This window comes from Podarcis raffonei, chromosome 7, assembly GCF_027172205.1.
Source record: "Podarcis raffonei isolate rPodRaf1 chromosome 7, rPodRaf1.pri, whole genome shotgun sequence".
Lineage (NCBI taxonomy): Eukaryota > Metazoa > Chordata > Lepidosauria > Squamata > Lacertidae > Podarcis > Podarcis raffonei.
Genome location: NC_070608.1, coordinates 78,100,661 through 78,113,816, shown reverse-complemented (window position 1 = coordinate 78,113,816; position 13,156 = coordinate 78,100,661). Strand labels below are relative to the sequence as shown.

Genomic DNA, 13,156 nt, shown 5'->3' with positions numbered 1-13,156 from the left:
CAGTCCCCTTGCGGATCTTGCTGCAACAGGACCGCCCCCACCGCTCTGTCCGAGGCGTCCGTTTCAACCCTCATCGGTTTGCTGGGGTTTACGTGTAGCAGCTGTTCTTCGGACGCGAAGAGACGCTTGAGCCTCCGAAAGGACTGCTCCGCCTGGTCCGTCCAGGTGAACTTCTTCTTCTTGGAGCTGAGGGTGTCCGTGATGGCCGCCGTCTCCTTCGCGAACCCCTTGATGAACTTGCGATAAAAGTTGGCGAAACCGACGAACTTCTGGACCTCCTTCCGGTTGCGCGGGCTCTTCCAGTCCAACACTGAGCGGACCTTGGCGCTGTCCATGGCAAGTCCCTTGTCGGACAGCTTGTAGCCCAGGAAATCCACCTCTGTCGTGTCGAACTGGCACTTCTCCAGTTTGGCGTAAAGTCTGTGCTCCCGTAGTCTCTGCAGGACCTCCTTGACGTCCTCCTCGTGCGCCTCCTGCGAGTCCGAAAAGATCAGGATATCATCTAAGAAGCAGACGCACTTCTTGTAGAGGAGTCCCGCTAGCACGTGGTGCATGAAAGCTTGGAAACAATGGGAGCCATTTTGGAGACCAAACGGCATGACTCTGTATTCATAGGTTCCTAAAGGCGTAAACATGGCTGTCTTCCACTCGTCGCCCTCCCGCATGCGTATAAGGTTGTAGGCCCCTCGTAGATCCAACTTGGTGAAGATCCGTCCCTTCCTCACCGTCGCGAGCAGGTCGTCAATTTTGGGCATGGGGAATGCTGTGGGCTTTGTCCTGGAATTGATGATTCTATAATCCACTATGAGCCTCCGTTCGGGCGTGTCTCTCTTCTTCACGAAAAACACGGGACTGCCCCCCACTGCTTTGGATTCCCGGATGAATCCCCGCTTCAAATTGCGATCTATGAACTCCCTGAGTTCTTGCATTTCGTCTTCAGACATGGAGTACAGTCTCCCAGTCGGCAGCGTCGCCCCTGGCAGGAGGTCAATCTTGCAGTCGTAGGGTCTGTGGGGAGGCAGCTTGTCTGCTTCCTTCTCGCAGAAGACTTCCAAAAAGGCCTTGTACTTGTTGGGCACCGCTTGCACCATGCCTAGGTGTAGCTGCGGTGCATCCTCTTGCCCCTCCTCTTCCTGGCAGGTCTGGATGCAGTGCGCTGCGCAGTAGGAAGAGCAGAAGGTCAATTGCCGCTGGTACCACGCTAATGCCGGGCTGTGCCTATCCAGCCAACTCATGCCCAACACTATGGGCGTGTCCGACAGGTGGGTGACGTTGAAACTGATGACTTCACGGTGGTTCCCAATTTGCATCACCAGAGGCGGTGTCTGCTGTACCACCTCTCCTCCCAGTATCTTCCTGCCATCTACCGTGACAACATTTAGGGGCGTCGTGGCTGGCAGGAGTGCTATGCGATGCTGCTTGACGAAGTCCAACCCTACAAAGTCTGCGTTGCTACCAGAGTCAATGGTAATAGGGACCTCCAGGGTGAGCCCATCGGGCAGCTGGAGCGATGCAGTGAGTTGCACCACTGGTTTGGGTGGGAGGGGGTCTGTGGGCTGCAAAATCTCTGGGGACTGCTTCACTGACTCGCCTGGTTGAGCCCCAGTGCCTCCGTCTCCAACCAGGCTTCGCCGTTTCCCTGCTGCTCTACTCCCTGCTGAATTGCTCCTTTAACAGTTGCTGAGGCTGCAGTGTGCTTCTGGAGCCTCTGGGGACACTCTTTGGCCATGTGCAGTGCACTGTCGCAGATGTAACACTTCCTGCTCCCTCTAGGAGCCTTCGCCTTGACTGCTCCTGGTGTTTGGGCTCTGCTTGCTGTCTGAGCCCTTGCACCTCCGATTTCCATTGGCTCCTCTCCCCTCATCAGCGGAGGCGTGGACTGAGCGCGCTCTGTCTCTCTGGGTAGGAAGGGAGTCGTTCTAACTGACGTGTTTGCTCTTCGCCCCTCCTCCCTGCTCCACGGGCGTTCTTCCAGGCGCACCCCAATTGCGAGCGCCCTTTGGACTACTTCTGTTGTATTTTGGGGTCTCTCCCCCCTGGCCAGCTCATCTTTCACGGCTCCATTCAGCCCCTCCCAGAACAGATCCCTGACGGCAGCTGAGTCCTTCTGCCAGCCCAGCACATTTACTAACCCAAAAAAGCGGGAATGATACTGGTGCACCGTCGCTTTTCCTTGCCGCAATCCATGCATTTCCCTTCTAGCGACATCCACATCCACCGTTGATTTAAAGCAAGCGTCCATGGCTTCAATAAAGGTGCTTGAATCTTTGAGGGCAGGGTCATTTTCGCGTAACAAGGTTCGCAGCCACGACTTAGCTTCCCCATGCAGATGAGTGATTATGAAACCCACTTTCTCCTCCTCATCTCTAAAGTCTTTCCGAAGCAATTTGAGCGCAAAAACTACTTCTGCTCTGAAGTTAGGGTACTGCTGCAGGTTCCCGTCAAAATGGGTCACAATACTCGCCCCCCTTTTCCCGAGGCCAACTCCCTCCGGCTTGGCTCCCAGCTGCCCCTCCTTTCCCCATCTGTCCCACCTGGCTTGCAGATCCTGGCAGAGCGCAGCTGTTTCTCCTTCTTTTTTCTTAGACGCAGCCAATTCTGCGTAGAGCGTTGACACCGCTTCCTGCAGTTGCTTGACTTTCTCCTCTGTAGTCATCTTTGCCTATCTTCGTGAGCTTGCAGAGGTTTTTTTTTTTTTTGAGATGGGACTTACTGTCAGCGCTGCCCAAGGTCCCAGCTCACACAAGACCAACGCTGCTTCTTGCTCAAGTTTAAAAGTCTTTATTGAAGTTCAGTTTCATTTCCAGACGCGCAGCGCGCAACGCTACGTCTATCCATCAGACCGTAGAAGTCCCATCTGAATCTCCTCCCCCCTGACACCAGCTTAAGATTCTAGCCTTACTCCACCTCTTCCTCTGTTCCTTCTTTCTCTGGGTCCTTCTGCTAGTCGGAGTCTCAGCCCTCCTAGATTCCTCTGACGCTGATTCTGCTGACTCTTCTCCCCCCCTCCTTCTGGCTTTAGGACCTGGCTCCCAATCCGGGTTTTCTGCTGTCCCGCGCTCCTCCACATTTGAACTTGGCGCGCGCGCACAGCCTCCCACTTTCCTTCTGACCGTTACACTTGTGTCACTGCTCCCCCTTTCGGGGATGCTAGCTGGACCTGGCCTTCCCTCCGTCTCCCCACTCCCCGATGGAGGAGAAGCTGGTCCTGACTCACGTGACTCTTCCCCCCCACTGTGCTCTGGTGGGGGAACTGGCCCTACTCCTCCGCTACTCCTTTGGGACTCCCCTCTGGTTCCTTGTTTATGGATCGTCCCCCCTGGGACTCGCCTCGCCCTTACCATAGGTGCCCCCTCCTGGGAATCTTCTGATTCGCTGGAGAAGCTCATGGAATCTCTCGGTCCACTGTCATATTCCCCTACGCTCCCCTCTGATTCCTCTCCTCCGCTCTCTATTTGCTCTCTCCCCTGCTCTTCTGCTCCTGAGCCTCTGACAGCGCACTTCTAGCCTTTTGGTTTTTTCGCCTACCTCGTAGCAAATGTCACAACTTTCGCGGTATTGGCAGTTAGGCATTGGCAGGGGGTTGAATTGTTATGCAAATGAATGGGGGGAAGGAAGCGCCATCACCTTCCCCCAATGAAAAGGGTAGTCCGGTAGAGGACTCCGGGGGTCGTTGCCTTGTCCGAAACCTAGGGAGGTAAGGGCCTCCGGCACGCCCCCGAGCGGTGACACCCGTGGGATCCTAGTTGGAGTACTTCAACAGGACTCCCACGGCTTGTGGATAACCCTTCCCGGTCTCCATGCCGGGTAGTCGATAGGAGCCAATGCCTAAGGCCAATACCTTTCAATTCTGCAATCAATAAAGTTGTGGCCTTTTTATGCCCATTAACCTTAAATAATGTGTCCAGTGTCTTCATTTCACATGGGGGAGGGGACTTGCCATGCAACCGCATTGCAAAATTGGCATTTGTGTTACTTTCGAAGGATGGCTGCGTTGAGGTTATTACATCATGTCAGAAATTTGGTAGACTTGCCTTTTAAATGCACATCAAAACATATTTCTACCCCATCACTAGTTGGGGAATTGAATTCTATAGTTTAACTGTGTGGGATAAGGAATTTGCCAATGACAACTAAATCCACTATAATCCTGTGATTTAAATGTTCCAAAGAGTTGTCCTAGCAAGCCTTATTTGGTAGGAAAATATTTGTGAGTAAGCATAAAAATAATACAACCCTTAGACCCTATAGATTGGATATTGATAACCGCCGGTTAAACCCTTCAGCTGTTACAGAGCACAAAAATAGCATCAGGAAGAAAAATCCAATCCACGTTGTCAAACCCCACACCCAATTTCAAATACAGTTTAAAAGGGTATTTCATCAGTGGCTTTCATAATGCATGATAAGCCCGGGAAATCTTCTTTCACCTTGAAAGATGCAAGGCTTCATCTCCCAGGGAAAGAGGGAAAGAAAAAGGCAGAGTCTCTTCCTAAGGCTACATTGTTCTCCTGCCTAAGGACAGAAATGATTTTTTATCATTCTACAATAGATGTGTGTAGTTAGATCAAAGATTGGAGCGGCTGAGCTCTTCCCCCGCGAATGCTTTGCAGTTCAGAGTCTCAGCCTGGGGCCAGCGCCACGTGGTTTCCTTTGCTCTTTCGAGAGGCTAGGAGATTTCTAAAAAGATTCCAAACAAACATGAAACATGCAAGTGGGGAAAAAACCAACCCCTCTCAGTGATGCTGCTGTTTCCTTATCAACTTTGTATAGTTAAATTGCAGAGGTATTCAAACAGTTCTGCTGGCGGCGGGCTGGGGCCCTGTTGTTTGCCGTATATTATACCGCAAACTTTCCTTTTAAAAGCATTGCTCCCCCATCAGCACACCACTGTGATATCGTCTAATCTGCTCTGTAGTGCTACAAGGCAAAGTTGGTTCCCACGCTACCTTTCTTTCTTTTGCTTTTAGCATTTTGTATTCCTACATGTCCAAGAGGAAAGAACCAAGGCGAGAATGGCCACTTAGCTTGCAGCCGTTGGTGCCAGCTCCCTGGGGCACCTGAGCACCCACAAAATTTCCCACGAAGGGACCGGGTATTGACAAATTTCAGCGCCAGGACCATGCACGCTGCATGGCACCCATGGCCCCAGGAACCCACAGTCATATTGGCAACACCTATTTGGGGTTTCGCAGCTTTCGGACTAGTTGCAGGACCTTAGCCAGACCTAGCAGAGTACATGCAGAATCCACGGAAGCAATTGGCAACTTGGCTGCAGACAGGATAGACGAAGCAGGAACCAGGAACTTATAGTTAGGTGTTTATTATATACAGTGGACTATTTACAGGAACAGAACACAGATCTTTAGCTAGCTCTCTCTGACATGACTCACTACTCCTACACTGACACAGAACTCTGAACCTCTGAACTCACACATTCCAGTTAGTAGGCCATTAATTATCACTCCCTTGAGAGAGCTTGACCAATCAGGGAGCTGTCTGCATGTCTCTGTTATCACCAGGCAGACTTACTCCTTCAGATTGCCTTCTGGCTGTCTGCCAAATCTTAATTGACTCTGTGTGAGTAGCTGCACGTACACAGTTTCCCAGCAAGTCAGGGCCAAGCTGACACTCCTGCTTGCAGCTCTGGGCAGGTGGTGGTTGTAGCCTGGTGTGGGCTCTGGCACACATCCGGATTTGGTACGGTGAGGATGCCACTTCCTCTTCCACCGGCCATACTGACTGCTGGCGTTCCCCTGTGATTGTAGCCAGCTTGGGGACATGACCTGAGGAGCGGACCAGAGGGAAGACTTTACCCCCCCCCCAGCTTTCCTCTATGTATATTATATCACGGGGCAATGCTCTGCAAAGATATGCATATTAGGCAGAATCACATTACAGTGGTACCCGGGTTAAGAACTTAATTCGTTCTGGAGGTCCGTTCTTAACCTGAAACTGTTCTTAACCTGAAGCACCACTTTAGCTAATGGGGCCTCCTGTTGCCACCGCACCGCTGCTGCATGATTTCTGTTCTCATCCTGAAGCAAAGTTCTTAACCAGAGGTACTATTTCTGGGTTAGCGGAGTCTATAACCTGAAGCATCTGTAACCTGAAGCATCTGTAACACAAGGTACCACTGTACAAACATGTGTATATTAGGTTAAATTTTCACGAGGACTTTTTTCCAATAAGAAAATGTGCAAACTGATGTGGAAGTGTTGAGAACCAAATTTAAGGTTGGAAAAATGTTTAAACCAAGAGAACCCAAAATTGACAGTTTCGCCCGTCTCTGCCTTCTTTAGATTGCCCACCAAAAAGATGATGGTGCCTCAGGAAGAAAATCAACCTGAAAGTGTCCCCAGGGTAAAAATAGATAAAGTGGGACTCCAAATCTTTTACATGTGGTAGACATCTCACTCTGCCTAATGGTACTTCTCCTACCTGAGCAGTTATCTTTCTACAAGGGCCGACATAGATGGCAAAATCCAGCACTGCATGAGCTCTGGGAGTGAAGCTTTCTCCCGATTGAAGTGCAGAGTGTTTGAGGACCGGGACATTCACAGGGAAACCAAAATGCTTGTTTACAAAGCTATTGTACTACCAACCTTACTGGATGCTTGTGAAACATGGACCACTTATAAATGTCATCTCCAACTCCTTGAAAAATTCCATCAACAGTGTCTCCGAAAATTTTTACACATCACTTGGGAAGACAGGCAAACTAATGCCAGCGTACTAGAATAAGCAAAGATCACCAGTGTCAAAGCAATGGTTCTTCAACATCAACTTTGTTGGACTGGTCATGTTGTGCGGATGCCTGATTATCGTCTTCCAATGAAACTACTCTTTTCCTAGCTTAAAAATGGAAAGTGTAATGCTGGTGGTCAACAAAAGAGGTTTAAAGACTCTCTGAAGGCAAATCTTAAAAAAGGTAGTATAAACACCAACAACTGGGAAACACTGGGCTGCGAGCAGTCCAATTTGAGAACAAAGGTGTCATGGGCTTTGAAGACTCTCAAACTCAGGAGAAACATGCTAAAAGGAAGGCACCCTTGGCAAACCCTCACCATGATCGACTCCCACCCAGAAACCTATGTCCCCACTGTGGAAGGACGTGTGGATCCAGAACTGGCCTCCACAGTCACTTACGGACTCACTGTTATAACCCTGTTTATGGAAGACAATCTTACTTCGCTACGAGTGATTGCCAAAGAAGAAGACTGTCAGCCATGAATACGTATTGTCGTTGAAGACAGAGACCTGAACAAAAGTAGCATGCTGCCTTTAAATTGTGGGTGCTATTTCCAGTTTTATTTCCATGAGAAATGGGAGTTGAGATACCTCCCGCACCAAAAACATCCTTCTTCACACTAGCGTTATCATGAAAGATTCAGGAACATTCAGAAGTTCCTTTTCTCAGAGATGGCGGGATTCTTTATTCTTTTTGCACTGCAGAATAGAAAATGGTTGCGTTCTCCACAGCTTTGGCGTCTCTAAACAGGAGGAGCTGCCACAGTAGTCTCCTTGCATCTTCATGGTGGACAGAAATAACCCTTGGATCATCCAAGACATCTTGGGAACATTAAAGAGAATGCATTCATCGTAGCATAAATTATACAATATATGTGAAATTATGCAATCATCTCTTCATACATAACCACACCATCTCCCGAGGCCTATAAACAAGCCTGAGTTGCACACCATCCAGAATCTATTCTCATGGAACTTGGAACAGCGAGAGTTGCAAGCACTGATTTCTAAAAAGCTGTCAGGCTCTATCTATGTCTTAGCATCCTTCCTGGTTTATTTGCCCACTAAGAATAATGCAATTAGATTTGGCAGCACCCATCCAATATCTGTGCGACATTAATAATATACAGTCTCTACAGGAAAACAAAGCAATGAAATATCAGTCTTGTGTAGCCATTCAGCATCTCTTCCCTCCCACATCCAACCATATATAGTGAAAGAATTTCAGATTGCTTCATATCATCTCTAGCATCCTTATCACTCACTGCCAATACATAGATGGGAGGTACTTAGTAAGTCACAACTTTTTGGGTATTGGCAGTTAGGCATTGGAATATGTTTGTGTATTGGAGGGCAGGGTGTGGCCATTACCTGCCCCTCCACTTTTGGGTATTCCGTTAAAGGAATCTGGCAGTCGTGGATCCTGTCCGACGCCCTTGCTGGTAGCTAGGGCCATGGCACGACCCCCGGTGACAACAGGGGGAGCTTCAAGTTGTATTTGCATCAACGAACTCCTCCTACTGGTGGTTAACCCTTGATAGACTCACTTCTCCCTGAGGGGGTGGAGTCACACTCTGTTATTTTATCCAATGCCTAAGCCAATATCAGTCACATGCTGTAATCAATAAAGTTGTGGCCTTTTTTAGCCCATTAACCTAATATACTGCGTCCTTGTGTCTTTCTTATCCTCAAGCGGGTGGCGGGTCCTTGACTCACAACTCAATGACCCGAATGAGTTTTATTCTGATCTCTGGGTAGAGCTAGGCAAACCCTGAAACACCTGATTTGTTAGTCTGGTAAACCTGAATAAATCCAGACTAACAAATCATATGTCAACTGTTATTTGTTCATATATATTATTTAATTTTCTGTTTTACAGTTTAAAATACTCATTTTACATCCTTAAGATATCAATGATTTCCCTTCTCTTTCCATGGTTCATTTTACATATCTAACATCCCTGCATATTTTACAAAAACTATACCACTCAGTATACCATTATTGCATCCATCATAACTTATTTACACTGTTGAATTTATCTTAATGCTGCGAACTTTTTCAGCTGTATACAATTATTTCCCTTATATTCAATAAACATTTTCCAATCTTCTCTAAACGTATGTTCTTCTTGTTCTCTTATTCTATATGTTAAGTCTGCAAGTTGTGCATATTCTGTCAACTTAAGTTGCCAATCTTCTTTGGTTGGGAACTTGCTCGTTTTCCATTTTGGGGCTAACAAAACACGGGCCGCAGTAGTAGCATATATAAATAACCTTTTTTGACACCTGGGAATTTCAGCCTTAATTATCCCCAGCAAAAAGGACTCTGGTTTTTTTGGGGGGGAGAGAACTTTCCACTGTTATTTGTAACTGGAGTGGTCCACACACTTAGGTCACATCCACACCAGATACTTTCAACCTGCATTTAAAGCACATGGATTTCCCCCAAAGAATTCTGGGAACTGTAGGTTCCTTCTCACCAAGGTGCAATTTGCAGCACTCTTAATGTACTACAGTTCCCAAGAGTCCATGTGCTTTAAATGTGCATTGAATGTGATTTCAATGTGTGGGTGTGACCACAGTGAATCCCAAATTTGAGCCATTTTTGCTGCCACCACTCCATCCTAGCCCTAATTTGGCATGCATACATGAGGGCCTTTCCAGCACAGGAAATTTTCATCAGATGCTTGAAAAAGTTATATGCATATCAATATGATAAATTCTTCTTGGACTACTGCAATGCACTCTACAAGGGGCTACCTTTGAAGATGACCCCCAAACTACAATTAATCCAGAATGCGGCAGCTAGACTGGTGATTGGGGGCAGCTGCCGAGACCACATAACACCGGTCCTGAAAGACCTTCATTGGCTCCCAGTACGTTTCCGAGCACAATTCAAAGTGTTGGTGCTGACCTTTAAAGCCCTAAACAGCCTCTGCCCAGTATACCTGAAGGAGCGTCTCCACCCCCATCATTCAACCCGGACACTGAGGTCCAGCTCCAAGGGCCTTCTGGCTGTTCCCTCACTAAGAGAAATGAGGTTATAGGGCCTTCTCAGGAGTGGCACCCACCCTGTGGAATGCCCTCCCATCAGATGTCAAGGAAATGAACAACTATCTAGTTTTTAGAAGACATCCAAAGGCAGCCCTGTTTAGGGAAGTTTTTAATGTCTGATGTTTTATCGCTTTATTATTATTATCATTAATTTTGTTGGAAGCCGCACAGAGTGGGCTTATTTACAGATAACCCAGCCAGATGGGTGGGGTATAAATAATAATAATAATAATAATAATAATAATAATAATAATCTGCAATCTTTTGGCACTGAGGTTACCAGAGAGAGTAGCTGCTTGACTCCCAACCATCAAGGGCAAGTTGTTCTGCTATATATGCTGGTGGCTTCTGGGTGTTCAGGACATCAGCCCAAGGAAAGATGATCAGCTCATCTCCAGACTCTTTCATTTGCTCACTAGAATTAGCGCCCAGGAGCTGTTTCAGTATCAGCTGATCCCAGCTACAGGCAGCATGGTTAAAGCCATCCTAGCCCTTAGCCAGCTCTCATTAATAACAACTTTCTAAGCTTCATAATAGAGCCTATTGTATAAGAAATAATTTATGTCACCACAGGTCTGTAGGCCACAAACCGAATCTGATTCTGGCTCACAACTAGCCCGGCTCGTTAAAAGTAATGTGATGAAAAGTACAAATGTGTTGCTTCTCAAAAAATTGAGTGGGGGCTCCGTATTGTTCTCTTTGCAGCATCAACCTAAGAACTTTGGCTCCTGTTCATGTTTAACAGCAGACAATATTTAATTGCAAATAACATAAAATCTCATAGGACACAGGAACGTAAGACACTGCCTTAAACCAGGATAGACAATGGGCTGTATTCAGTGGAGCAATAAATCACTGGCTCCATTGGCATAAGGATTTATCCATGTGAAACAGAATGCTCTCCCACTCTGGACCAGAAAGAAAACTTCTGAGGAAGTACACAGTGAACAAGAAGTCTGGTCTGGATTGTTGTTTTCAAGAGGACACCTTAAGAGGGAAATAAGATGTTCATTGTGGAATAATAATAACAATAATAATTTATTATTTATCCCCCTCCCATCTGGCTGAGTTTCCCCAGCCACTCTGGGCGGCTCACAATCATATATTAAAAACAATACAGCGTTAAATGTTAAAAACTTCCCTGAACAGGGCTGCCTTCAGATGTCTTTTAAAGATAGGATAGTTACTTATTTCCTTCACATCTGCTGGGAGGGTGTTCCACAGGGAGGGCGCCACTACCGAGAAGACCTTCTGTCTGGTTCCCTGTAACCTCACTACCTCGCAATGAGGGAACCGCCAGAAGGCCCTCGGCGCTGGATCTCAGTGTCCGGGCTGAACGATGGGGACGGAGAGGCTCCTTCAGGTATACAGGACCGAGGCCGTTTAGGGCTTTAAAGGTCAGCACCAACACTTTGAATTGTGCTTGGAAACGTACTGGGAGCCAATGCAGATGTCTCAGAACCGGTGTTATGTGGTCCCGGCGGCCACTCCCAGTCACCAGTCTAGCTGCCGCATTCTGGATTAATTGCAGAATTAATGTAGAGCGCATTGCAGTAGTCCAAGCAGGAGATAACTAGAGCATGCACCACTCTGGTGAGACAGTCTGCGGGCAGGTAGGGTCTTAGCCTGAGTACCAGCTGGAGCTGGTAGACAGCTGCCCTGGACACACAATTAACCTGCACCTCCATGGACAGCTGTGAGTCCTAAATGACTCCCAGGCTGCACACCTGGTCCTTCAGGGGCACAGTTACCCCATTCAGGACCAGGGAATCCCCCACACCCGGCCGCCCCCTGTCTCCCAAAAACAGTACTTCTGTCTTGTCAGGATTCAACCTCAATCTGTTAGCCGCCATCCATCCTCCAGTAAATTAATACTGTATTATAAAAGGGATGAATGGTTAGCAAAGGAACACTATTAGCAGCAAGGCATGGGCAATTTATGGACAGCTCTTGGAAAGGCAGCTTGTTCCAGCAGCCCCCCCCAGATCAGAACTGAACCCTATATATGTTGTGCGAGGCCTGGAGACTGCCTCAAACCTCACCTCATTAGTGAAGAACAGATTTTTTAAAGAGGTTGCCCTTTGGCTTGAGGTCTAGCGCTCTATAGTCTCTCGAGGGCTTCAACTGACCAATTGGATGGTGTAGCTTACTGGTTGCTGGATCTTCTGTATTGCAGTATTTTGTTTCCTTGTCTGCAGATGGGCTTTCTGACCCTCATATGTTTTCTAGGTCCATGTCTTTGCCACGATAGCACCTAGCAGGAATAAGTGAAATTACCAAATCCTCAGGATGAAATAAAAATGTGAGTCACACCCAAAGAAAGAACGACAGCTTTGGTTCAATGTAACATTAGCTATTAGCATTGCATTAAAATCTGCAAGCAGCCTGGATATATTGCTATACCTGGCCTGCTGATGTCCAGAATGTACAAACCTGAATGATAAATCTTGAGGTTTGGGGTTTTTCCCCCCCAGCGGAAACACACATACCTAAAAATGTATTAATCTAATTACCGCTTTGCATTAGAGAGACTTTAATGTGCTTGGAATAAACTTGAGGAGGTTTGAAGTTAATGGGGCAGATTTCATGAGTTTTTAATATTCTGTTCATGCTGATTTCATTCATTCTTGTTAGTTTCAACAGAATTGCTGTGCAATGTCTTAAGGGCTCTGCAGATTCACTGTTCAGTCCATGTATCCTCAGATAGTGGGAAATGAATAAGCAGTCTCCCTTTAGTCAAAGGAATGTGCTTCTGTTTTGGCTTGTCCTCCCTAGCAGAAGTTTCAGATCTCTCAAACTAGTCTTTGAGATGCCCCTCAGACAGAACTCAGCATATACTTGTAAATAAACAATTCTCTTCCATCATCATCCCCAATAATATCAAAGCCCAGATCATTTCTGGAGTTACGATTGAAGGCAGGCTCTATGAAAGTTACCGGTACATAGATTCCTGGTTTTACATACATCAGTCTATGTGACTTTTGTAGGAAAATCAATTGTCTGCCTTCAATAGTAACTCATACAAATGTGGTTGTGTATTAGCCGGGGTACAAATTACAAATGTTTTCATTTCCCGCCACCTCTGGTTTTACTGAGGCCAAAAAAACACAACCACCATGAGAAATGCTTCAAGTATCAATCACAGCTCCCTCTTGCAAGGATGTGGGTGGCACTGTGATCTAAACCACTGAGCCTCTTGGGCTTGCTGAGCAGAAGGTTAGCGGTTCGAATCCCTGCAATGGGGTGAGCTCCCATTGCTCTGTCCCAGCTCCTGCCAACCTAGCAGTTTGAAAGCACGCCAGTTTAGGTAGATAAATAGGTACCATTGCGGCAGGAAGGTAAACAGTGTTTCT

The 13,156-nt window shown here is 47.1% G+C and overlaps 1 long non-coding RNA gene across 1 annotated transcript; it reads right to left on the bottom strand.

The window, feature by feature from the left end:
- Positions 1-7,289: 7,289 nt before the first annotated feature.
- Positions 7,290-11,952, bottom strand: LOC128416907 (uncharacterized). The gene is made up of 2 exons (XR_008331348.1): positions 11,846-11,952; positions 7,290-7,572 (listed from the first exon to the last, which is right to left on the bottom strand). It is a non-coding gene; the product is annotated as an uncharacterized LOC128416907 (long non-coding RNA).
- Positions 11,953-13,156: the final 1,204 nt, after the last annotated feature.